A 24,895-nucleotide genomic window follows, 5' to 3' on the forward strand; every position below is an offset into this window, starting at 1 on the left:
TTCACCTTTATCTGCTCACAGGTCAGCACTGGCTCTGGGGAACAAATGGAAACCCAATGAGGTTGGAGTTATGCTGGGCCCTTGAGGAGATTAAGCTTATTCTGCCTCTAGGCAACCAGTAATGTAATGAAAGTAATTACATCAAAGCAGCGAGGAGAGGGGCTGCTATTCATCTTCAAGCCATTTGTGTCCATACAAAAAGGAACACTTAGGAAAGGGTTGATTCTCCAATGCTGACGCCAGGTATGACTGAAAGGAGCCGGGTCAAATGCAGTAGAACAATACTCCTCCCATATCTCATTTCCTTGGAGATGGAAGGGCAATTAAAGCCTTAAATAGCTCTTTATTAATCCCGGGGGATGGGATGTGCTGCTGAAATCACTGGGCCCCGATGCAGATAAGTTAATTCACAGCAGCTGAGGTTCTGGCCCTGAGTTACTGCAGTTCCTAAACCGCACACAACAGATAAGCCAGCCCCATTGTAACCTGCCTTCAAACTCACAAACCTGCTTCCCCTGCCAAATGAAATCCCTGCAGGCTGATCCGGAGCAGCCTTGCCAGGGTGGGCAGCGCAGCCCCAGGGGCCTCGTGAAGAGGTTTTAACTCTCATCTCACCTGAGATAACACTATTTCATTGCAAAACCCGCAGAGGTGCTGGGGGGCAAGAGGCAGAGGAGGGGAGCAGTGCCAGACAAGGCAGCTCACCGCTGTGGAGCCTGAGCAGTGGGGTTTGTCTTTGCTTCTCGCCACCTAAATCTGTTCTCATAGGCAATAAAGCACACTGGTTTTCCTGCCTGTTTTGCCCATGGTCAGTGACCTCCCTTTCTTGATCTTAATCTGTGATTTTTCCTCACCTTATTTTCTCCCCATCCTGTTGCTGATGTGCAGTGAGCAGCAGTAGGACCACACTGACCCCACCTCACGCATTGCCTTCCTCCCTGTTTGCTCTCTGGCACAAGTTGAGATCTCAAGGAAAACCTCTCATGTCATTGTTGGATCGCAAAGCCCTTTGGACAAGAGCACTGCGGCTGAGCTGATCAGTTTAACACCCATCTCATCTTCAGAGCTAATTGAAAAGCACATTAATCCTCTTGTAGCGTGGAGCTGCCAGCTCCCATACCTTGTTTATATGAGGCTTCTGCTAATTTATCCCAGCTATAAACAAAGCCCAATTAGTAGGTGGTAAAATACTCATCAATCTGTTTTACTTCTGTTATCACTGAAAGAAACCTCTTAGGCATTTCAGCATCCCAGGAACTGGATAAACTATCTCTTTATGGCCTCATATTTTTAGAATCAACACTGGGCATGCACATGAGGGATGCTTTAAAATATTTATTTCTAAGAATAGTTGTATCTAATGGTCTTGAAAACAATCACAAACAAATTCTATCATTAGCTGCACTGGGTTTTTGGATCCTATGCCCATCTCACCCCGTTCTCCCAGCTCTCCGACACTGCAAGTCCTGCTATGATCTTCAATTAGAAATAGAAATAAGCCCTGAAATGCTATTACTATTCTTCCCAAAGCATTTATCAACCCTCATTACAATAGTCTAGATATTCATTATTGATTTAATCTCATTTCCTCTGGTGCAGCACATCCCTTCTTTCAATCTCTGTGGCAAACAACAGTCCAGTCCCATCTCCACATCCCCATTGACTCTTTGGATGCTCCTCTATCTCTAAGGGCAAATGTATTGATTTGAAATGCTCCACACCAGTGACATACGCCTTTAAATCATCTGCTCCTGGTAAAGCTGATCCTCACGGAAGGATTTTAATCTCCTCCCATCACTTCTTAAAACATTTAAGTTGAATATTCCTGATGCAAGGAATACTTGGGAAAGTCACATCCCATTTTGGTGCCTGATGCAGCTCAAATGTGGCCCTGGTGATGAAAGCTTGCAAACAAATTCGGTTCTTTATGCATGATGTCCACGGCATCATTCACCTCCCTGAAACCAAGACCTGGCCCAAGGTGGAGGAGTTAACAGATCCCTCCTGTGGATGCATGGAACGTCTGTCACACAAAGTGTTCTCCCCTTGTATTCTTTTTTTGCCTGTATATTTGTCTTTATATTTAGTCCCTGGCTGCTTCATGCCTGACTTGCTCTGATATTTATAGATGCTCTCACACAGATAATCTGGGAGAGAGAAAAACAGAGGAAGATGTTAAAAGAAAAAAAGGAGGGATTTCCATTTGCTCTTCAAATCCTTGCATTCTACCCAGAATAGAAAGAGGGAGGAAGAAATAAGATCAGTGCATTGGAGCATGGCTGGGGGGGAATTCCACCCTGCCTTTTGTAACAAAATGTTACAATAAAAGCATAATATTGGGAAATAATTTGTCTTAAGGATCATGTATTTCAACGGCTTCAATAAGCAATAGAGTTTTGGTAGGTGAAGTTTTATGGCTCTAATAAGAAAGGTTGGTTTTCCGGCACTGCTGGGCCCTGGAGACTTACAACAGCTTTTCATAAAGAACAGAAAGATCGGGACAAATCCTTGCACCAAATTCTACACAGGAAAGGAAAGAAAACTTTTCAATACGTGTGCTTTAAAGTGGTCTGATTATGGGATTTTGGTATCATTTCTTTCCATTTTGGTTATTCTTTCAGAAGAGGAGTAACGGAAGAATCTATAGACCTCCTACGAAAACCTAGCACATTATTTTTCTGGATATCTTTCCTGTATTTCCACACCTTTTATCCTCATAAATCCCCATATAGTGATGGGATCCTCAGTCAGATCAGGATTCCATTAGGACAGAGTTATTTGTGCAGATACTTCATTATACTGGTGTGATTAAATGAGCAGTATGCAGAAAAGAGCATGAGAGCAACTAAAGAGAGGAGACAGAGACAGTCACAGTAAAGCGATTTTGGTTAGCGTGTAGGGATTTCTTACACAAGTCAGTCACACAAATCTGCAGAACACCACCAGAAAGCCCAGTTCTGAGGAGAAGGGAAAAACCTGCAGATCCCAAACTGGTATAAATCACTGTGGCACTCATTTCAGTGCTGCTTTATTTCCAACAGCGGCAGGCAACATAAATCAGTGCCCCTCAGTAGAGCTTCCCCAATCTGTGGCCGCCGAACATCAGTCCCTCAATGCCCAATTTCTTTCCTTGGAGAACACCAAAATAGATGTTAGGACACGGGAGTTACCAGCATGAACATGTCTGGGGAAACTGCCTGGAACAGCGAGGAGAAAAGTCATTTATCACTCATTTCCCTTTTGCAGGCATTAATAATGCCGGTAGGATTGATGGCTTTCTGCCTGTCCACTAGCAGCTAAGTGGAGAGGTATGAAAGAAGAATCTAGGTCACACATAACCTTTATTTCAGTCTTTTAAGGCTATTTGATCCAGACATACAGGTGTGCTCCTTTATGTGGGGAGCTGTACCTGTGAAACACAGGGTCCTTGTCGAGTCTCGTGAATAGCAGCTTCGCTTCTTTGCGAAACGAGGACACCTGATTCTTCTCACTTTCTTTTCTGGTTAAAAGGACACCAGTTTTTATGAAGCCTGCACAAGTTGGGACAGGATTGGCTGGAAAACAGCCGAGGATTTGAAATTCCAGTGTTTTCTGAAGAACAATTCAACAGCGCGCAAATCCCACGCAGTCCTTTCAAGTGTTGAGTAACGCCGGTTGTTTCATCTGGCTTCAATGGCTCTGTAGTCACTGTAAGAAGAAAGAGCCAGAATTCATGTTTCTGCTTTAGTAGGACTTTGAAAACTCCTAATGGTTTTCAATCCCCTCTCCTTCAGCAGCAATTATGTTTCCAGATCCAGTAAAACTCATTTGGCACGTAGCTGGCCTCTCAGCACGATTGCCCATTCAATGTCCATAAACCAAATCTCAGTTTTCAAGAAAATAATGGGATTTCTAGCACTAAATCTTCCAGATGCACAGAACTCAAAGTCTGAATCCTTCTGTCACTGAGCAACATGGGTTCAACTTTTATTCCTTTTAAAATGTCAGCCTCAACGCGTGTTAGCAATAAGTGTCCTTCTTGTTTAGGCTTGGGTTTGTTCTATTTGCTATGTCTATGTCCTGGCAAATACTTGGCTTTCTGTGTGCATTTAGAAGTTACAGAGTTTGCTGTGAAAACAAAGACAGGAAGCAGGATTTAGTCCTGTCTGTGCCACACTACAGCACTCCATACCACCTATAAAGTGCTCCGTATTGTAAGGGCATCAACCTGGTTTCTACCTTCATCCTCCTTTTCACCTCCGCATCCCATATGCCCACTGCTGACTCCTACCTGGGTACTCTGTATCGTCTGGCACTTTCCGACCTCAGTGAATCTCTACAGAGGAAGCTCTGCTTGCAGAACCAGAGCTAAGTTTATCACCAGCCCCAGGGTTATTCTTCACCTCATGGTTCAAAAGGTTTATTTTGCCTTCCTGTGTGCTGGGGCTGAGGATTGATCGGGCCTGAGTCACCCATAACACACTTATCACACCGCTGTGCTCGCTGCAAAGACACTGAGGGCAATAGTGCTCCAGCCCATGCACAGCTTTGGCAATAACTCTTCAAGAAGCAGAATATTAGTGCCTGAGTTGACATCCGCTGAAAAACAATTGCTGAATCACTCCTGACTTCATAGGATACAGAAAGGGATCGTTCACTCCTCTTCCTTGGTCAGGACCAGGCTGCTTCTCAACTGTTTAGCTAATGGCCTTTGCTGTTATTTAGAATGAGCATTTCTTTAGAGAGCACCCACTGCCTCTATCAGTACATGTATAATTTTTCTCTGCTCCTCACTGATCCTTTCAAGGGCTTTTATTTCCTCTGCATCAGACAGATCAACCCAGTGGCAGCAAATGTCTGCTCAGGGAAATGGGAAAGCCTTGAAATGACTTGTAAGAGATACCCTGTACTTTCTCTTCGGTTTCTTGCCCACCAGCACTCAACCTCCCACTGCAGACGATAACTCCACGTTGGTTTTCTCCTATTGCAAAGGGTTCATTTCAGTTCCTACCCTACTCCTTGTGCAGCAGCAAGGGGTTTGTTCTGCTGTAGCTGGTCAAGCTGTGTCTGCTGTAGCTTTGACAGAAGCAGCAGTACTCAGAAGCTTAGTTAAGTTGGGACCGCACTCCATACTAGTAACCTACATCTTTACACTGATGTAGATGTATTCACTTCTGAGGAAGAGCAATAGTTTTACTACACTAAACGGAGGTCGTTTGCCCCCAGTTGCTTCCATCTCTGAAGTTTGCTCTGCTGACCTCCCCCTCCTGCTCAATCAGCAACCGCTTCCTTTGCAGAGCAAGCACATACCTCATGTGACAAGGTTTATCGTCTCAAAACCCCTCTTTTCACTGCTGCTTTGATTGGAAATAGTTGCATTCTATTACCCCTTCCATCTGTCAGAGGCCATTAGCTGGAAATCTCATCATAATTCCTTGCAGAGTCCACAAAATGAATTCCTTTTCATGGCTCTGCAGCCTCAATGTTTCTATTGTAGTTATGTGAGACAAAGGAAAAGCGTCTTTAACAAGCTTTTTCCTTCCTTGCTGCAGGGAATGCAGCTCAGCTGCATCCGTTCCTTTTGCCTCCTGAGCGCTCCCAGTTCACACAAGCAATAGGTGAAGACTGCAGCCAGGTCTGTGGATTTCAGGGCTTTGCTGCAGCTGGAAGAGCAGCAGAGACCAATTCCAAGCAGCAAGTCCCCACAGCTTGTGATTGGAATGATGTGCCAGCCCTTTCACAGGGGTATGGACCACACTATCACAGCCCTTCGGTCCTATAGGATTTGCCTTACCAGTCAGTACCCCACATCCTCAGGTTAAGAGGGCTTGGATGATCGATTCCACCATTCCCTCAAAGCCAGATTTCTGGAGAACACCAAGCAGTGCTCCTAAAAACCTTGTGATTTCCATCCTTCGCCAAGAAGCCCATTGAACACCATCTTCCTCCTGCTCATTCCCAACGGGATCTCATCTAGACACATCAGAAAATGACAGGGCCCCTTCAATATCACTTCAGCTCCCAGATATTCTGTTATCCCTGGAAGTGGACATTCCTAAGCCCCTGAGAAAGAATTCTAAGTGGTTACACGGAACTCTCAGCTACAGCAAATGCTGGGGTTGAGTCTCTGAAGGAAAATCCTTATTGAGCTATTCAAGAGGTAAAAAAATCAATATCACTTCCTGTCTTGGTTTGTTATCTCATTTATTCTGCTATAATTTTTCTTGAGCACCACCAGCCCTGTTACTTCTAATCACATCCCCAGGCTGAAGCACTGCAGGAGTTTCACTTGGCAGCCAAGGTTATCTTAAACCACATCCACAGCGCTGCGGCTGCTTCAGCATCACTCAGTGCCTACCCCAGTGACTCCCATCATTTGCTGTACACAGCTGGTTTGTCAAAGGCCACCTTGCCAGACCCTGTGAAGGTGTTTCCAGGCTCTGAGGATCCCTGTGTGTTACACACTTAAGATACCTCACACGTTAGGTGATGAGACAGCACGCAAGTAAACGTGTAATGAGGCAGAACATGAGGATTTTGCGCTGGTTGAACTGGTTCTTTAGGATGAGAAGGCAGACAGATCACCCTTGCTGTGCTCTTCACAGGCTGAATTCCACACATCATCAGGTTCCTTCAAGAACAATCTGCACAAGTAGTGAAAATACAATCTCCAATTGTGTTGCAGTTTGTTTTCCACCTGAGGGCTATGAGAGACTCGTTGCTCCTGCTTTTAGGGAAGTGTTTGGAGTCGTATGCAGGGTTTCATGGCTTTCAGTGCTACTGCTGTTCTGTTCTGCAGCTATTACAGCAGCCAGAGAACAAACAAGGCAGTCTGTTACAGACATGGGCCGTGCCAATCCCCATACGGGATTGTTAACAAACCACTCCCTTGGCTGGTTTAAATCACAGCTGAGCTCACATGGCCTCTGATTGGACTGATGTGGAGAAGGAAGTGAAAGAAGAAATCAAAAGAGGGTCTAATTCAAGCCAACAATTCAACCCAACCCTCGTCCAGAAGCTGTAACGGTGTCCAAGTGAGTAATCTGCAACAGATCTGCTTTATCTGCACAGGAGATGTCAGACTCCACACTGCCTTGTTGGCACCTCTGGGTGACAGCAACATAAACTCCCTTGAAGAGCTCCTGCCTGCCATTTCCTGATGGATTAGCTAATTAGCAAGGGGCAAGGCTAATTGCCGCGCAGGGTTTATTTCTGTTTCATCATTGACATGTCATCTGCTTGCCATGGGGAAGCATCGTTCAGGACGGCGATTGAAATACATGAGTTGACTTCTCTTTCCTAGAAGAATTATCTCGTGTTCCTCTGCTGCTTCTGCATGTCAGTCAGCTCTCGCAGAAGGGAAGATTGACTCCATCCAGAAACAAAACAAACCCATACTGCGTTCTGGCAGGGTGGGTTTGTTCCATCAAATACTCATTGCTGTGTCAACACTCAAACCCACACGAGGCCCTGCTGCAGTCTGAGGTGCCCAGTTGGCCGTATTTGAAGTTTCTGATGGACAAGATCAGGCTTTTCACTAGAGATCTGAGTGCCCATAATGCGTGGAAGCATGAAGCAGTCACTGTCTGGATTAGAGTCTGCGACTTTGAGGACTTTGCTTTCGCCTTAGCATAAGCTAAGGGCAATGTGCCTTAACTACACTTTGCAGGCAGAAATACACCACGGCTCAAACACAATTGCTGTGATGGGCTGTATCACATTGCTGCCCTGCCTGCAGTGGTAACTGGTCTTTCTAGAAGAGCAGGCATTGCTGAGATCAAGGACTATGCATCTCCTGAAGTTACGCCTGAAGAAGTTGCGTGCTCTGAGACTCCAGAACGCTTGAACCAGTGTAGTGCTTCCTATTTTGATAAGGAGAAAGCTTCAGTTGCACAAATAACCCTTGAAAAGCGGTCCAATAATGAATTAGCCTGGATTTACTCCCATACACTGCGTCTGACCTCGGTTTGCAGGGAGAGGACAGGAGGAGATAACTAAATCACAGCAGCATCCAGACACACGGCACTTCTTGGGATAAACATCACAACAGAACGCTTCCTGTTTGCCTCAGGAAACTTAATGAATCCTTTAGCTAATAAGCCAGGGATCAGCCCTGTCTCACGACTCGCCCTTTGGACTGCTGACTGAAGAGTTTCTGTAACTCCACATATCGTTAACCTGAGTACATCAAGCCCTTTCCTGGGGGAAGCAGCATTTATTTGCTAAGTAGCAGCAGCAACAGCCAGGAAAGATCAATTTTACACTTCAAGATTTAGAAATGAATTAAAGAAATCCTTCCTGAAGGCCATGTCAAATAAAGACATCAACTCAGTCAGCTGAAGCAAGCCACAGCCTAAAAATAGTCTGCTTTATGAATTGGTGTATTTATCTGAGCGTTCAACTGTTACTGCAGGTGCCAAATAGGGCATATATTCATGAGGAAAAAAAATCAAGGTCTATTCAGTGTTTTGAGCCATTCTGCAGCAGTCTATTTTAGGCCTAATACATATTTTATTGGCTAGCGAAAGAGCTCAAATCACTGTGTAAGAGTAGGTGCCTTAAGTACCTAATTCTAGCACCGGTGCCCAAGCTGGGGCAGATCAGTGTTCAAACACCCAGAACATCTACACCTAGACCTGCGCTGAGCTCCTTGGCAGATCCATGAAGGCGGGTGGCCAAACATGAGCAGATTGGTAGTGTTAATGTACTAGCTCTTCCTTAGGCTGGAGGCTCATTGAGAACCAAGACCAGCATCTACACAGGGAGGTTTTGCATACGGTGAGTCAAGGAGAGAAATGCCTCATCCATCCTTTGCATCAGTATGGTCAGGAAAAACTGATGGATGATACAGAAATAAAACCCCATCCTTCATCAGCTTGTTTCAAACCTGAGAATTTCAGCTTTTTTCCATAGCTACTAATCTATCCTGACAAGAAGGTTTTGATCAACTGCTTAGACAACAGGAAGCCCCAGTTTGCAGTGCCAGCAATAAAGCTGTCTGTGGTGGAGGGCCAACACTCCCAAATGCTCCTGTGTGATGCTGAGATGGTGACAAAGAGATGGCTGGCTTGTGAACCCACTCAACTAACAGCCCATATCCATCACTTCCGATCACAGCTGTGGCCTTTTACTTTGAACTGGAGAGTGTTAAGCACGTTTAAAGGTTGAAATCAATGCACATTATTAATGCTAGCACAAAATAAAGCAATCTACTTTTAAGCAAGAACCCTTAAAACAATAGCATGCATGAACAGAGCAGGGGCAGGAACTATTTGCATCCTGTAAACAACGTATTATTTACCACCAGATCCTCAGCTGGTACCTACTGATAAGACACCACCTTGGACCACCCTGCCAAGCTGAAGTGCAGAAGAGAATTGTCATTGCAGCAAGGCAATCCTTGAGCTCTTGCCTTCCAGGAGAAAAATCCCCCTTTTCCTCCCTCCCAGGAAGAATTTGAAGCAGATTTATGGAACAGACTCCTTAAACTGAAGAGATGGGCTAAATCTCTGCATAGACAGGTTTCTTGTGCATGTCAAGCATCTGTTTAGGGACCATTTATTTTTAGATGTCTGCTAGTCACAGGCAGGACCCATTTCAGATCATACCGTGGATACCCATCCCTTATCTCCGACCGCTTCCTCTTAATATCTCTCCAGGATATTGAGCAGGAAGCCACGCCAATCCCTTCTGCAGTGAGTTACTGTAAGGAGATTCAGAGCAGGTAAAAAGGAAGCATTATTGGATAAATTGAAGCGATTTTATTCCACCTTCGGGATGTCTCACCTGAAGTGAGCACCAGGGGCTGAAAACATAAGGCATCTTCACAAAGGGATCAGCAGTCTTAAACCGATGATGTCGGGATAACAGCAAGCCAAAGCTCTGGGAAAGTTGGGATTCAGTCTCAAATGCAGTGATTTTATGCTTACTCAGGCCTTGCTTTGTCACCCCTCATTTACTGAAGCTTGAGCAGACACCACAGCCGTTACATTAGCACAGTTCAGAGGCTTGCAGCTCCCACCACCGCTCACAGCAAGGCTCCATTGAGCAGTGCAGATGGGTGAAAGCCAGCCCCCTTCTTAACAGCATGGACCCTGCACCCGTGGAAGCCACCGAGGCTCAGCCAGAAACTCACTAACATGTGCTGACAAGGTCTTCTCGCCTCACCTGTCATCACAGGATCTTACCTAGCAAGGAAGGAGCTTCCCTTAGAGGCAGCTCCTGCCTGGGAAAGGGTTTGATTGATTCTTTCTGTCTTTCTTCCACTGCCTTTTCCCTTCTTAATGTTTGGTTTCTGTCTCAATGAAGAGAGAAAAAGCCAAGTGAAAGCAGACTGAAAGTATTTCCCCAGCGACCTGGGGATGGGCTGCAGCTCACAGCTGCCCTTAACGCCCACTTGGGAAAGCGTTGTTACAGGTGGAATGAGTGGTACTGTGTCTGGTGATGAGAGCATCCCAGTATCCCTCTAGTCAAGCTAGCATTGCCAGCCCAATTCCTGAGGAAGTCTTGGGCTGGGAAAGCAAGATAAAAACAGAGTTTTCTGGGTTCTGTTGTGAGATGAGAAGTGATATTGATCCACTTTTTGGCCTTTAAGGAGCCCATACCCCCAGGATTTGCAGGATGATTTAGTCATCAGGATCATAAGCCCACAGCTCCATTACCCCCTCTTCTGCTCCAAAGGTCAGAGAGGCCCATTAGCCACAGCCTGGGCACTGCTGAAGTGGTGGCTGCTGCTTGTTTCCAAGCTTTTCCTTTGATGCCAGCCCACAGGGTTGTGAATGTCACCAAGGCAGAGATCAGGCCAAGCATCTTAAATCAGACTTCACGTTTACACTATAAAACACAGCCACAAATTGCCTGTGAGACACCAGCTCACCCAAACACCCAAAGGCAGCAAAACCCTCAGGGATTCTTCACAATGAGCTGCCTCCTGGATTGCACAGCAGCACCTAAAACCCAGGCTGCTTTAAGACATCATCACAAACACCAAGAACCACCTTAGAAAAGCTCGACTACACTCACTGGTGGTGCAGCATCCCCTTGAAAACCTCAGGACCCCCAAGACCACAGAAACAAATGAGCTCCTATGCATGCAGGGGGATTAAATACCCCCCAGAGCAAGGTGTGGCTGAGGGAGGTTGGTGGGAAGGGGAGGGCAGGAACAAATGCAGGTGGTGATGGAGCACGGCTCAGAAGTACCCATCCTGGTGCTGGGCTGCAGCTAAACCCTCAGCTGCGAACAACGGGTAGGGTTTGCTTGAAGAGGGTATTGCGGTTTTGATCCTGAAAAGGTGGTGGGAAGTAAACCATAAAGAACATCCAGCACTTTATATGAGCACTTTGAAATTGCTTCAAAATACAAATGTCTTCCATGAAGTGACAACTTCTATTGTTACCCTGGAGCAGGGTTTCTTTCAAGGTCAGAAGCCCCCTTATGATCTGAACCTCCTCAGAAGTGGGATTTGTTCCCTTCTCCATCTCTAATCACCTTGCTTTAAGCCTTCAGGGCTCAGTCAGAACACATTGCTTCTTAAGCCAGCCAAACAAGAGAGGGGATAGAAAAAGCGACGTTCAGGCAGCAGCATTCACACAAACAGAGGAGATTGCAGCTGATTTTGCTTTATTTCTGATTAGGTTAGAAAACAAAATGATTCGTAGGATGTACAAAACAACCCAGGCTTTGTCAATCTGCCAGTGGTGGAGGAAAGTGGGGCCCCTTTTCCTTTCTTATGCGGCTTCCTCAGGGACTTCAAACTTGGATACAATAAACAAATGCACTCAGAACTGCGAGCTGCATCTTGGCACACAGAAGAGGTTGGTTTAACGTTCGAAGAAAGGATTTGGGTTTGAGGATGGAATGGGAGCGAGCGTGCCTTGAGCCTGGTGTGCTCAAATGGAATGTCGTCAAAGTTGCCTTGTCCACATGATAAATACAGGGTTAATTCACCACAGGGTGAAGGCTTCTGGGTAGAATCTGAGTCTTCAAAGGCACTGAAACTCAACTGAAGGTCCCTTGGAATAGTAAGTTAAGTACAAGATGCGCTTGAGGCTTCCTGGCAAACATCACATTACTGTTCACTGGGAGGCTGATGTGGCCTTATGCTGACCCAACAGTGCATTAAAAGCCCACCAAGGATGAGACTTGTGCTTTTTAGTCCCAAACAGGCAAAGAAATGCCCCCGACCCTCTGCATCTCTTCTGGTTTCCTGTCCTGTTCTTTGCTCCTTTTCATCTCCAGAGCAAGGTTATGATCCTCGTCCCCCCTTGTCGGTGGCAACTTTGCTATGGCCTCAAATTGCCAGGGATAAATGCCTTTCTGAGGAAGTCCCTGGGCTCTCATTCCCCCTTTCCAGCTGGCTCGGTGTGGGTTGGAAGCCGGATCTTCAGATTATCCTAGTTCCTGGCCTTTCTCTACCCGTGACTTGCAGATTTGCCCGTCACGAAAACGGCAGTGGGGCAATGAACGGCATTAACAGAAGAAAAGGGTTTTACAAGCTTCAAAAAGTACCTCAAATCCCACCCTTAGAGCTCCATTTCCACAGCAGCCAGGGTGCCCTCGCAGCCAGCAGAGCGGCTGTAACAGTGAACCCTTCCTCCTCAATAGGTTTGCTGATGGAGGATGAACTTAGTGCCTCCAGACCAGTATCTCTCAACAGAGCTTGAGGGAGGTTTTGTGATGTGTGGTCCTGGCTCCTGACCACCCCGTTGTTACTGGGCTCATGGGTCGGTTCGTGCCCTGCAAGCACAGACCAAACTGTGGCCAAACTCATCTCCCCGTATGCCAATCCGTGCGGGTTTTCTTACCCCCCAGGGCTTTGTACCAAAAGAGAAGCAATTTTCTTCTCTTTTATGGTATAATCCCCCAAGGCACCATCAGGACAAAGCCCACCACGGCAGATGCAGTCCCTGTATGCAAGGTAAGACCCCACCAGGCTCAAAGAAAGGGTCAGTGTGCACATCACCCTAACACAGCACAGAGGTTATGCTGCAGATGCTTTAGCACGAAAGAGCAGCCTGAATCTTTGTCTCCCAAACAGGATTGAGACGTGGGTGTCTACCCTGTGGTGCTTCCACTTACAACTCAATTTTCAGAACACCTTGGGTGTACCAAAATCCTTCTGCTGTGATTTATTTGCCTCCTGAATTCAACACATCAGACAAGAGCTGCGAAGTGAATTGCTGGAACATCCTTGCACCTTGAAAACCGTGACACTTTTACCCTCAGCTTCATTTCACGTTGACAATAAATACCTTCCCGTTCCCATCAAGCCGCTGTCGAAAAGCAAGGCTGATGCTCTGTTAATCACTGCAATGGGTAGTCCTCAGGAAAGCCAACATTTCTCTCCCTTTTGTAATCATGAAACATCAAGGGACCAATGGTTAATTGGGAGGGTTTTACCACGTAGAAACCCCTAAGTGGCTGGCTGTCAATGAAAACTCTAATTCCATCTGAAAGCGATGCTTTAATAAAGCTGCGTTGGAATAGCAAAGAATCTGAACTAACCCATTAAGAACCAGACAGGAAGAGACTGACTGGGTGAGGAGCCGGTCTGGAAATCACAGCCCCCAGCAGCCTGGCTCCTGCTTCCAGCTCCAGCTTTCTCAGCTCCTGATCCCACAATGCCTTACGGAGATGATGGAGTGCTTGCGAACAGGAGAGCTGGTGCACAAGAAGGGGATCTGCCTTCCCCAAGGTCACGTAATGAGCAGACAACATCCAAGCACCAGCAGCAGCCAAGTACTGCCAGGAATTCACACGGCTTCAAGGCGGGTGCTGAATTACCCCAGCTGCCGGTGCTGAGTAAGTGATGTCCTTCTGCTCCTGCACGGCTGGCAGGATGCGTGCGAGCAAGCAGGGATGCTGGGAGGGTGCAGGGAGAGGCGCAGTGATGCTGTCACCTTGTTCAAGAGTGGCTCTGAGTGGGGTTTTGGCTGGTTGAAAGTCAAAATCACAGTGGTTTGGGTTGAAGGGACCTGAAAGCTCCCCCGGTGCCAACCCACAGTGGACCCCTTCCACTGGAGCAGCTTGCTCCAAGCCCCTGTGTCCAACCTGGCCTTGAACACTGCCAGGGATGGGGCAGCCACAGCTTCTCTGGGCACCCTGTGCCAGCGCCTCAGCACCCTCACAGGGAAGAGCTTCTGCCTAAGAGCTCGTCTCAGTCTCCCCTCTGGCAGCTTAAAGCCATTCCCCTTGGCCTGTCCCTACATCCCTTGTCCAAAGCCCCTCTCCAGGTTTCCTGCAGCCCCTTCAGGCACTGGAGCTGCTCTAAGGTCTCCCCTTCAGGAGCCTTCTCTTCTCCAGGCTGACCATGCCTGACAATACAGTCTATGGGGTCAGATCACCTTGATGGCTTTTGCTCTTTGCCCCTTGTTTTAGTTACTCTGCACCTGAGCAGTTTTCTATCAACCAGAAGTGATTCTGATGCTCCCAGCTCTGTACCCATCAGTCTGGGGTTTGAGACCTTTGGAACCCCCCCTCCACTCCGTGGAGGAAGCTCTGTTTCCCTGCTCTGCCATATGCTGACATTTCTCATGCTCCCGATTTTCAGCCCGGAGCCCGTATTCCAGCGGTGCTGAATGCGGGTGCGTGGTGAAGCTTTGGGATCAGGAGAGCACGGGAAACAGCCCAGAACACCCTGCTGCCGGCTGATGGAGCAACAGGGGACAAGTGTTGGCTTCAGAAGCATCCCGTTCCGTGTCATCTGCTCCCCCATCTCCAGGGACTCGTGGCTCCATGGGGATCAGCTTGATTTCTGCCTTTGCACCAGGAGAGCAGCACAGCAAGCTGCTGTTTGACCTTCAGCATCTTACTTACCATGCTTAGGACCAAGGCAAAGAGCTGCCGTGATTGAGTATTACTCTTTCCCATTAGTGAGGGACATGCGGGCTGAGCAATGCTTCTCTCTGGAGTTCAAGGTGCCTCTGAGCCTGCCTTTTCCTTAGGAAAGCAGAGATGTTTCTGCACACAAAGGGAAATCAAGGAGCACAAAGCCTGACACGAACACTTTCTAAGCCCTTATTTTCTATACCCATTGGTATAGAACAAACAGAGCAGCGAGAGGCTCGTTGCTGGGGAAGCCTGAGACACAAAGCTGCAGATGAGCCAGTTTTATACGTTTCCTCCTCTATTTCTATGTGCGAGATGGAAAAAAAACAGATGCAGGCTCCAAAGAAGCCCCATGCGTTGTGACAGGGACAAACTCTGCTCCCATTTTGTTCCTGACACCAATCCCTGCATTGTCAACACACAGAGCCAAAATTAGGCTGTCTCTTCAGCAAGCACACTTGTTTTGGTGTGCTTTAAATGCTGCTGGCTGAACCCAGCGGGCATCAGTATTTATGAGACAGCTCTTCCTGATGTCAGAGGACCTGGCCCCAGCACAGGGTTTCCTGACAAAAGAGGTCTGTGGTTTTGTGTTGCCCATTGGAAATAGGTGTCCTAAAAAATCTAAAGTGCATTATAGCGTTTACACCACATCATACACTGATAGAAACACAGGATTCTTGTGGGCAACTGCATGCACATGAGCCTATGTAATGGAAAGGAATACTAAAATGTATTATAAGGAATTTTATATTATGTATATATAATGCATTACGTATATATAATGTATCATAAGGAATATTAAATGTATTATCAGTATTAAAACATCAATTCTGGTGATTAACATTTAGTAGCAAAGAAGAACTTTGATTACCAAAGGACATGGAATCTAACGTGGAAAGCTAATGGTAATTTAACTTGGCAAGTAACTGCGTGAGGACTGGAACTGCTCTTTGCAAACCCTCTTTCACCTTGACTTTTTTCCTTCAGATTCTCACCAGGCATCAATTTGGTAGGCAGAATTTTAAAGCAGAAAAGCCATTTTGGAGCAAATTTAGTGCTTTATTTTAAACAGGGCTTATAAGAAGAAAGAAAATGCAATTTGGGCAGAAAATGTGGAATATTTTGCTCTTACTCATTTCTATCTCTGTGGGCTTTCAGAGCAGCTGAGGTTTCCTGGCTCCACATTGTACCTATGGGCTGTGGAGATGATGTCTAAGGGAAAAACATCCCCTGAACCCCCTGAGTGACTTTTTAAAGCATGTTTTAAGCAGGAGCAGTGAGGTTTAAGTCCAACCGGACTCTTTCAGAAGCCAACGGATGAAGCCAGCCCCAGTGAATGGCCCTGGGCTCAGCGCTGCATCCACTGCAGTGCTTGGGAGCAGCAGGAAAACCTCCCTGGGGGGAAGACAGGAGCAGGGGAGCGAAGTTCACAGCTCACAGCATCCCCCTGCAGCACCCAGCACGTACCCCAGCACATGAGGGACCCACTCCCGGCTCCCCAGGGCAATCCCTGCACCTCATCCTGCCGGGAGTCAGTGGCAATTCCCAAATGGCCATGGAAGTAAAGGTGGGAGCAGGCTCGAGTGCCTGCTCAATATTCCCAGTCACAGCCGGGTGATTGAATTGCCTGGGGATGGGCTTGCTTTAAACCAGGTTTTCCAACCCAGGCTATTGAAAAGCTTTTCCTATAAATACATCCAGCCCCAGGGGAAGGGCCCTGCACTTCCCTCATCTCATTTGTGGCAGTGGGAGTTCAGCAAAGAACCGCATCTGAGCAGGAAGCTTTCCGGCCCCTTACGCTCAAAAGCCTCCCTTTAGCCCCAGCCTGCAGAGAAGGTGCCTCCGGTGAGCCGGGAGAGCGGTGATCCATCTCCCTTTGGGAACGCGGCCCCCAGCGCCGGGCTGCCTGGAAGGCTGTCAAGAGCCACTTTGGCTAATTGCGATCCTGGCTTAAGAGCACAAAGCAGCAGCAGCCTAATGCAGGCGCAAAGGTTAATGCACAGTTACACGAAAGCATTTAATCTCGCAGAAAAGGGAAGGCGCGGCGGCTCAGTTGTTTGGTTGCTTGGGTTTGTCCCTTTAAAAGGAAAACTGCGTCCTACAGCCACCCAAAGGTGCATTAAAAAGGGAACAGCCCCTTTCCCCCCAGCCCTTGCAGATGCTCTGCTCTTTCTGCAGTGCCCTGCAGCCGCATGGCAGCCTTGAGCACGCACTGCAGCACCAGGCTCTGCCCCAGGCTCCCCTGATGGAGCCCAGGGCTCCAGTGAGGCTCTGCCTGCGGACAGCACACACAGAAATCCAACTGCCATCTCCTGCCAGGCTGCAGCACGGAGGAGGCTGAACTGGTCCGAGTGATGAGAGCTGGGGCGCATCCAAGCCCCACTTTCTCACCGGGGGATGCGCAGTAAAGGAAACTCCCTGCCAGCGACACGCCAGGGCAGGAGGGGGAATGAGGATAATACATCAGGGCTCAGGAGGGGCAGCACACCCAGAGAGCCAGCAAGACCTTTAATAACAGCAACGTTTTCCTGTGCAGGAGGCTTTTGTGACAGGAAGGCAGCAGGGAGCCCAGGGAGGGCTGTTCCTGGGTGAGGTGTGATGGATGAGGAGCGCTGTTGGCTGCAGCCATTCTGGGGACCGGGCAGTGATGTCCGAGCTGCAGTGAAGTGGCAGCTTGGCTGCTGCTCTCTATGAGGAGTTTACGTGCAAAACCTCAGCCTCACCAAGGCCGGCAGCTCACAAAGGGACTTGATCTTCCCCTGCCATAACACTGGGAAGTCACTGGAAGTGCAATAGATGTGCAAGCGAAAGCTGATTCGCACCAGCTGAGCATCTGCTCCCTTCTGCAGACCGGACTTCAGAGGAGCCAGGCAGATTTGTGCGTTCAGGGAATCCGACCCTAGACACGTGGTGGGTTCTGAGGTGACAGTGTCAGGGCACCCTGCATGCATCTTAAAGCCTTACCTGCTGTGCCCATCTGGTGCAGACATCACGATCAATATTGTCAGAATAGCACCGAGGTCTGCACACAAAACCATGCAGTCAGTCAGAAAGGTTGCAGAATTGGTTTCTCCCCACCCCTTGGCTATTGCAGTGGCCGGAGGGTGTTAGCCATGGCTAAAAGCACTGACCTCTCACTTCTGCACAGCTGCTGTTATAATGCGAGCAGCCTTATTCACACCCCAAAGGACCAGAGAGCGTATGGCATCAAGGCACTGCCTCAGCAGCGCTGTGTAGGGGGGACCCGAGAGGCAGAGGTGGGAGGAACGACTTCCTCAGCCCCTCTGGTGATCCATTACTGAGTGAAAGATGAAAGATGAGTGCAGCCAGGGCAAACCTGCTCTGATGAAACACACCATAAGATCAAAGAAAAGAAAACCCCATGCGGTGCTCAGCACCCGATGGAGAAGGAGCTGCTCCAGTGCAAGCTGGCCTGCAAAAGGGAGACAGAAACGCTGTTGAATTCAATCCTGTGCCTGTTTCGTCCTCTCCCTGAACTTACCGGGCATTGATTAGTGCCCCTGTGCACTTCGAGACAGACAAACTTCATCCGAGCCAGCGCCAGCGCCGAAGCTGGGTTTTCGTTGCGGTCAGCATGCTGTAGGTGACTCAGAGGTTTCTGATTAATGGGATTGGGCAGAGGCTGCTCAAAGCCATAGAACACCCTGATGGAGCCAGGAAAGCGAGTCTGAGCCTGACACGTGCTATAATAGCTCAAGTGGTGGTCACCTCCAGCAGTGAGATGCACTCACTAACCTCCAGCAATGGGATGTACCGCAACCCCGCGATGGGCTATATAGAGAACCCAGTATAAAAGCAAGCAGGGTTCAGCACCTTCCAGGGCATCCAGGGTCCAGCACTGGCTAATGCATTTCTCCCCTTGGTAGCTCTCTAAGGAGAGAATTCCTGTTACCTGCATTTTGCAGGTGGGAGTTTAGGTTTAGCCCAAAGAACACTGAGCAGAACAGAGAATGAAACCTCAGTCTCCTGAACCAGAGCCTGCAGTCCCAGAGGCAGAGCCATCCATCTTCCAGCAGGTGCCTGTGGAGAAAGCAGAAGGTGAGCAAGCTGCAAGCACACTTCACATCCTTTCCTGCATCTCCTTTGAGCCTTCACGTCCAAAACATGAGCGGCACATCATGGGGCTGGTGGGAAGATGCCCTCCCAGATCAGCTGCATCCCCTGGTGAGCAGGACCACCACAGCCTGGGGTGAGCAGGGGCTGGTGCTGAGGGTCTGCAGGATGGGGTGCAAGTTCCTGATACCCTATTTCATGACCGGTGTAACAGGGCTAAAACAGAGCTGCCTTCAGGCAAAAGAGAAGCATGCGATGGCTCAGAGTCCACAGGGTCTCACCTACAGCAATTTCACACCTAGGGTTGTGTCTGACTGCTTTAAAGATCTTGAGAGAACATGAAGAACCCAATAGATGCTGTTCATACACACACAGGATCACAGAACCCTGGAATGGTTTGGGTTGGAAGGGACCTTAAAGCTCCTCCAGCTCCAACCCCTGCCACGGGCAGGGACCCCTTCCACTGGAGCAGCTTGCTCCAAGCCCTGTGTCCAACCTGGCCTTGAACACTGCCAGGGATGGGGAGCTCCTTCCTTATATCCAACCTAAATCTCCTCTGTAACTCATCCCGTCTTTCCCCCATCTCTGCAACCCAGCTGAAAGCCAGAGGTTGAATTCCCCTTGAAGATTCTGGTGGGTGCTGTGCTTGCCCTTAGTGAAGCATCACTTTTACCAACAGATTTCTCATCAAGACCCTCCCTGCAATGCCGTATCAACCGCAGGGCAAGCAGAGGGGCCAGGAAGCACCTGAGCCTCTGTCAGGATGCATGGGAGAGGCCGTTGCTCAGGGATGTCCAGGATCCAGGCAGGCCCTTGGCTGATGCCCCAATAAGGCTGTTTTAGCAGCAGAGCTGCCAGCTCCCTGCGCAGCGAGGGATGAGCAGCAGGGCTGCTTCTTGAGGGGGGGAACGGAGGGGATCAGCTGGGCTCCATGCCCTGTGGTGCTGTCAGTGGGTCATTTTCCATGAGGGCACGAAGCGCACAGGGCAGGATTTCCCAGTGGGAAGTCACTGGAACAAGGCAGGCTCCCTGCAGCGTCAGAGGACAGAAGGAACGGAGCCAGTTTGCTTTACAAAACACAGACTTCTGTGGATAGTCTGGTTCTAGAGGTGCAAACCCGCCAGCAGAGCCATGGCACCCACAAAGCAACGTGCCAGCCCTCCAGTGGGAGCAGAGTGCCCAGGAGCTATTGTGGAATGACCGTGATTTCATCTGCCTTTATTTTTAAGCTCTCAGTTTGAGACAACTGCTGGAAGGGGAGCACTGGGGGGGTTCTGATCTGCATCTGATCATAGCCACCGCAGGCACCCACCACCTAACCCTAACCCTAACCCTGCCCCTGGACCAGACCCAGATACAAACTCTGATGCTGGATGTCTCTTCTAACCTCTGAGCCCAGGGGCACCCAGCCCTGCTCCCTGCCTGAAAGAACACCCCAAAATGAACCAACAAAGCAGAACGGGGTGACTCTGTCATCTATATATAGCCCCTAAGAGGTGCCAAGCCAAATGTAGGTTACTATAACACGTGAATCATCCTGCTTTGAAGAGCAGGGATGAAAATAAGGGATGTGAGAAGGGGTGGGGGTAGAAGTGGTTATAAAATCCTGCCTTGATTGACTACAAGTTGTGGTTTGCCAAAAGCCTCTAGACAGGAGTATGCAGCATGTGATGATCCTGTTCCCACTATGTTGGAGAGGATCTGCCTGTAACTCCCAAGCCATGTGCCAGCAAAGTACTGCAGATCTGCCAGCACTGACAAAAGAAATCAGAACAGCTGATCTGGTTCAATGTCTGTGGCTGATTCCCTGTAAAACAGATGGAAGTGTTTCCTAATGGGCAGGACTTGAGACTCTCAAGGTTCATTTCTTTCCTAATTCTCCTTCTCTCAGCTCCATCCCTGTGGAAGGGGCTTAAAGACAATGACCCCTCTTTTAAAATCCTTTGAGACTGAATAATGAAGAATGCAGTAGAAGGAGGTAAGTACCAGGAGCATTCAGTGCCAGCGGGTACCAGCGATGCCAAGAAACAGGTCCAGAAATGATGTGCAACTTGGTATTTTAGTGCCCTACTGCAAAGGGGCAGCATCCACTGGGAACCTCATACAGGTCTCCCTGCAATGCTGTGGTGCATCAGGGAGTCTGGGCCCCTCTGCATGTTTTACGACCCATGTGCAACTGAAGTGGCCCAGGGGGTTCTTGGGACTATTAAAGAGAGTTTGGGGCTGCCTGTCCACGGCAGGGGGGAAGGAACAAGATGATGTTTAAGGTCGCTCCCAGCCCAACCCATTCTGTGATTCTATGACTGTCAGTAGCGCCTCAATGTGTGTGCTCTCTCTTCTAAGTGTGATGTGTTTCACACTTAGCAATAGCTCTGAGCTCCGCTATAAAGATAGGAGAGAAAGGCAGCAGGCAGGGTTAGCATAAATGATGGTGATAAACCATCTCCAAGAGGAGAGCTTCTTACAGGGAGGCAGGAAGGAAGGGGAGACATTTTAGTGCTAATGCACCAGAGCAATAGAGTATAGAAGGAGAAGAAAAGGGTCACTGCTTGAGGAAGTACCATCCTCTGCTGGGAGCATCACTGGGTGAAACAGGGAGCTCTGCGCTTTTCCTGCAAGGAAACACACTGAAAAGAAGCGGGGAGGCAAAAACTGGGCCACGAGCTTCCCCTTCAGTCACATCTCCTACGTGGAGCAGAAGGGGCAGAGCAGCTCCTCGCTAACACACGGGGGCTGCTGCAGCAGGGCAGAGGTCTCCCTTCCTCGCCTGGGGTCGGTACATGGCACATCACTGCTCAGGGTACATTGGAGCGTGCCCCACATTGCTCCAGCGAAGCTCTGCGCATGCATTGTGGGCCTGACTGATGTCAGAGCGTCCCTGATGGGGCAGGAGAAAGGACCTGGGGGAAAGGAGAGAAAGAGGGAACCCATTTGGGCTAAAAGCACCCTGTGGAAGAGAGGCTTAGCTCATCCCCCGGTACCACAGCCCTGTTTCAGGAGCGCTGGTGGATCAGGCTCCTCGTAAAGAGTGGAAGGGGCTTTTGCTCCTTGGGGCACTCGGGATGGAACACTGCTGCAAACCTCGTGGCTTTTGGCTTTTTTCTTGATAGCATCCCAACTGCTTTCCCTGCTCCAGCCTTTAAGGCTCCAGGTAATTCTGTTCCTGCTTACATCAAGCAAGACGTGCTGTTAACGTTGCTGGGTCCAAGGACTTCATTAGCATTTGCCCTGTTAAACTGCAGCCCTCTATTGCAGCTGGTGCTAAATCTGAACTGTCATTAACCCCATCTCAAGCTTTGGTCTTGAGGGTCGCTGCAGAAGGGGGCTGGGAAATGCTAATAGTCACAAACCTGATGGGAACCATCAATAGGATGGCAAAAGGGCTGAGGAGTCTGACTCAGCCATCAGAGGAAGAGACCTTTGTTGTCACTCTCATCACCTGCTTCTCCGGGGCTACCTCAGCCTTTAATTATCCGTCTCACACATTGATTTCCATGTGTATTAATAGCAGCTCACCAACCCAGCATGGTCTTCCTCTGTGTCAGAAGATGCTGCACCTCGTAGGATGTCTGCACCCCAGCGGGGCTGCCTGAGGAGGAGGAAATGCAACCTTGTGGTCTGCAATGCGACAGCACAGTAATAAAAGATCTTTGGGGCACATTGTGGGTGTGAGGGACCAGAACTCAGGGTCTGGGTTTCAATTCAATAACCAAATGACCTCTCCTGTTTGTGTAGTTCTCCCATGAATAGACAGGAGCCCTTGCTAGCATCCAGTCCCTTGAGCGAGGGTGCAGATGATCAGCACCTGCGTTTGCTTTATCTGAAATGATATGAAATTAAAGTCCTGAAGTATTCAATACAACAAAAAAAAGCCCCTCCCCTTCCTCATAATTCCCATAATTCCTCATAATATTCCCATAAAGTTCTGTGCCCATTTTTCCTCTGAAAAATGTGTAGCCCTACACATTAGACAGCAAACTTTAATGTAATAAAATGTTTTGCCATAGAAGGGAAACAGTCTGGAATACAGATGGTAAATATTCATGGGGAGCTGCTAGCCATGAAATATTCAGTGGGAAATATACAGTGAGCATTAATAAATTCATACCCAAGGAATACAAACCAAGGCAAATAGTAAGTATTTCTGCAGTCTACCTGGATGGTTTTCCTGATGCAGACACAAGATCCCTCTCTCCATGTCTTCTTACCAGAGAATTATTCCCCATCTATAAATAGCTGCTGGTACCCAGCCAGCAAAGGCAGCAGCACTGCAGAGGTGCTACAATAGAGTCACTCTGAAGAGCTGTAACATCCCTATGCATGGGTAAATTACACCTAATGACTGCTGTAATGAATGAGGGCTAGCGCTGCATCCCAGATTTCCAGCCTCAAGAGCATCCCCAGCTGCCATCCAAGCCAGAGGGAAGGCTCCTCTACCTTGATCCTTCCATAGAATGGATCCTGAGCAGCGCAACCAGCACTGCCAGGAGGGCATGGACCGATGAGTACTTACAATCACACAACCTCCTCTTACTTGTTCCCTCCTCACAACCTCCTCCCTGACTCTTCATACCCACTACAGAAAACCTCTTCATTTTCATATTAGTCTGGCTCTGAATATCCTTATTGCTGGATCTCAATGCACGAAACCAGGTAACACTTCAGCCACACCAGCCCAATGACACTGCCAGGCAGATGGAGCATCCCTCGCTGGTCAGGGAATAAAGGTTTTCCATAGACAAAATGCATAACAGCATAGTAGCTCTGATGGCTCGTCCTTGCAGTTTAAAACTTCATGTCTTAAAAAAGCCAATAAGCTATTTTTAGATCTGTCTTTTGGATCTTGTTCTTTGCATTACATCTAAATGCTATCCATTTACGTTAATTATAACTCAAGCCCATTATGACTTAGACACCAATTATCATCCAGAACATCCTCCACACCTCTCCTCTCACCGTCTCCTGATTCACAGACGTCTTTCAGATGTGCAGCAGCACCGCTCAGTGCTCGGTTCACAAGGTTTTCAGTTCCTTAAGAGTAAAATGCATAAACCCCCTCCTGGAATCCGGAATTGAATCCTATTCCCTCCCCCTGGAGCTGCCCTCCTCCTGGAATCAGCCTTTCCCAGCAGCTCCCATGGTCACAAACTGCACATCGAGGATTCCCTGGGTTCTGCCTGGTTTTCTGAAGGTGGGACATAAAAAAAGCCTCGAAAGCAGCCTGGTGCAGAGCACGCTGGTAGAGGAACACTTGGACATGTTTAATTCATCAGGCGGTAGCTGTAGCTTTTGGAAGGAGAAGCTCCAGCACACACTGTCTTGCTGACTCACATGAGTCTGCCTTAAGAGCATTTCAGGCTTAAACCTACAGAGGCATGAATGGGAGAGGGAGAGGAGTGACCCACCATGGTGACAGCGTCGCTCATAGCTGTAGCAAGGAACCAAGTGGGTTTCTTGCCATTGGGGTGTCCCTTGACAAGAACTGTGGTTAAAAGCCCTTTGAAGATTATTTTATTACTCCCCCTGTGCAGATAAATCCCAGTTGGACTTAAATTGCCTTAAAAGGGGTGGATACAAAGAGCAGAGGGAACTCAAACCCTCCCAAAACGGAGCTCCTCATTCATGTCACGTACGGGGAAATACAAGTCACATCTCAGCTAAACCTGCAGTGCAAAGCCTGAGGTCAAGCCTGAAGCCCACGCCCGCTCCGGACTGCAGGATGCTGTCCTCCTGCTAGGATGCATTCCTACTCCATGCCCTTCTCTGGCTCCCGGTTTTATGCAGAACGATCCTTTTGGCAGCACGTTGTAATCCTGCTTTTGAGCCCTGCGTGCCAAGCACCCAACCTGCTCCAAAACCACCCAGGCTGAACACGAGGCAGTGAACCCTCCCCACCGCGCCGGTGAGGAAGCGCAAGTACCTGCAGTGGATGGAGATGACTGCGACAGGAAATTGCTCTGAAGAGGGAACTATGACGGGAGAGTCTAACAAAAGAGGAGAAAACAGAAGTGAGCC

Source organism: Pezoporus wallicus, unplaced genomic scaffold, assembly GCF_028554395.1.
Source record: "Pezoporus wallicus isolate ANWC-B61680 ecotype Strahan unplaced genomic scaffold, APGP_CSIRO_Pwel_v1 contig_8717, whole genome shotgun sequence".
NCBI lineage: Eukaryota > Metazoa > Chordata > Aves > Psittaciformes > Psittacidae > Pezoporus > Pezoporus wallicus.